Consider the following 2,787-nt stretch of genomic DNA (forward strand, 5'->3'; position numbering starts at 1 on the left):
GGCTCTAACCCTGTACATTAATCGAAACGTCGAAAATGAAACCAAAACGGAGGACTCCCGGTGTGCGGTCTGCGGTGAGATGGCCGGCCTGCGGGCCTGGGAGCAGCAGCACTTTTTACTCTTTACACGGACACCCCACCCCACCTTCTCACTGCCCCGGCGCCCACCCTTCGACCTTCTTTGGCAGCAGCTCGAGCTGCTGGTCGCCGTGGCCCAGCTTGCCAGACCCAGAGCCTCCCTCGCCCCTGCTCCAGACGGCGCCGTCGGCGGTGAGGGCGATGTTGTGGTCACCTCCTGCCAACAGCAACACAGCGACGACGCGCGGAGTGGTTCGACTCCACACAAACCCGAGACGGTGATGGGAGGCGTCGTACGATGATCTCAGGCCCAGTGAGGTAGTGCATCTGTCTGACTACCCCGGATCCTGCTGAACAAGCTCCTCTTGTAGCTCGATCGGTCACACCGCCATCGCCGTCGGGGAGAGGGGGGACGACACTGCTTCGGCAGCGTGCACCTCGATCCTATACCGTGTTTGTTATGACCCCCCCCAATGAACACACCAGTGAGGGAGGGCGAGACAATCGAGGGGTCCCGTACCACGCGGAATCGACCCTATCCAGTGCTCAAGTGCTCAAGATAGATGCTACGATTGCCCCCTTCGCCGACACGATGACCTCCGACGTGAAGTGGCCCGCGATGACCGACCCGCTGAGGCTCAGCGATTTGTCGCGGCAGCGCGTGGCGGTGTGCATGGTGGGCGCGGTGCGGACGCTGCTTTCGCCGCTCGTGTACAAGTCTGTGAAGCGGCACCTGCTGGACGCGCAGCTCGTGCCGGCCGACCTCTTCTTGCACCTGCATTTGGGATGGGACCACACGGCGTTCGCACCTGGCATGGGTATGCACGGCGCCAAGGGTGACACCGTCAAACGCGACGATCCGCGCCTGCAGATCGTGCTCCGATATCTGAAGCCGGTGCAGACCGACCTGACCGAGACGAGCGACTGCGCGAGCGAGGAGATGGGACGCACCAAGGTCTGCCAGATGAACATGAAGAAGAGCAATCGTGGCGGCGGCCTCGCCGGCTACCTGCAGTACATGTGGATCAATCGCTGCTTCAACACCGCACGAGCAACCTGACGTACTCCTCGGTGATTCGGACGCGGCCCGACGTGGCCTTCTTTGATCGCGTGCCGTCGCCGGTGACGATGACGCCGAGGCGGATGGTGATGATGATGAAGGAGTCGAACCCCGCGTACTTTGACGGCTTCTTCATGGTTCCGCGCGGGCTGCTCGACGACTTTATTCAGGGCTCCGACGCTTTTTGGACCACGCATGCGCACGGCCTGCCTTGGCCGCCCGAGTGGCATCTCTTCCCGTACTTGCGATCGGCGCGCAAGCTCCCATGGGGCTACGCCCTCGTGCCGGCGGCGCTCGTGCGCAACGCGCCTGGCTACATCAAGAAGAACAGGGTCGAAGCCGATTGCTTTCGCCTTTCGCTCAAGGAGTCGCCCCAATTCGTCTACGAGGCGCAAGGCACCAGCTGGGGACGCGCCGATGGTGGCAAGGGCGCGCTGCTCTCGTTCCGGCAGGCGTGCGAAGCCTTCTTCCAGCAAAACGGCAACACCGCGACCGCGCCGGCGCCGGCTTTGCCTTCGGCACCGTACAGGAGGCAGCCTACTCACAGCGCAGCGACAACGATGAGACGGCCTGTTTACAGCGCAGAGCATCACCCTTTAGGCAGATCGCCCCCAACGTTTGAAGATCGTCTTAGAGCCATGCGCGACGGTTGACATTGATCTCAAAATCATAATTTCTCGGGTCCGTTGGCCTCTTTCGTAGGGAAGAATTTTGATACCCGTCAAGACGCCTGCTGGGGGCAGCTTCGCGATGAAGCCGTCTGCTCCCCCCAGCAAGGCACACACAAGACAGATAGGAGGAGAAAGGGGATGGTGGTGGGTTCGACGAGGCGAGAGAGCGCGCACAGACTGACGTCAGCTACGCTCCTGAAGGACACCTCTGAAAGGCACCTTCGTCTGAGGACGGCGTCTGAAGACGACGGCCTCTGGTCAGATTCGGTCTCGTCGCTAGACTCCGATTTCTCTTTGTCAGGCCATGTGCCGCTCGCTCGTCCGCCCAAGTGACTTGGACGCGCGGTCGAGGGCACCCCACCGTTCCTGGGGCGCGCTGGCGCTCACCGCTGGCGCTCACCAGCGGTCACCCCCCACCCATCCACCCTTTTGTCTTTGAGGCTGTCGCTCCGAGAAAACTTGTCTCGCAGCTGCGAGAAATTACCTTCTCGGGTCCGTTGGCCTCTTTCGTAGGGAAGAATTTTGATACCCGTCAAGACGCCTGCTGGGGGCAGCTTCGCGATGAAGCCGTCTGCTCCCCACTTGTCAACAGCAGGCGCTGGCGCCATCAACGTATCAACGTTCCTCCCACATGATGTTGACAGGGTGGGCGGGTGGTCCATCCATTTGCTCCAAGGTAATCGCAAGCAGACCGCATGGCTTGGCTGCGACGGCGACTGACAGAACTGCGAGAACTGCGACGGCGACTGCCAGGACTGCGATCCGCCTCGGGCATACAGGTAGTGCAGCGGGCACGCGGTCGAACACGCCTTCAGAGCGCGCGCCGAAGCGAGCACCAACACCGCTCGTCGAGCCGCCGTCGATGGCGGTGGCGGCAGCCCCGCCGGCGCCCTCGAGAGTGGCCCAGCCGCACACACACGCGAGCGCTCGCCGCCCCCCCCCCTTAAATATTGGGGGAAAATTAGCCTTCCCCCTCTCG

This window comes from Emiliania huxleyi (genome assembly GCF_000372725.1).
Source record: "Emiliania huxleyi CCMP1516 unplaced genomic scaffold EMIHUscaffold_69, whole genome shotgun sequence".
In the NCBI taxonomy this organism is placed as follows: domain Eukaryota; phylum Haptophyta; order Isochrysidales; family Noelaerhabdaceae; genus Emiliania; species Emiliania huxleyi.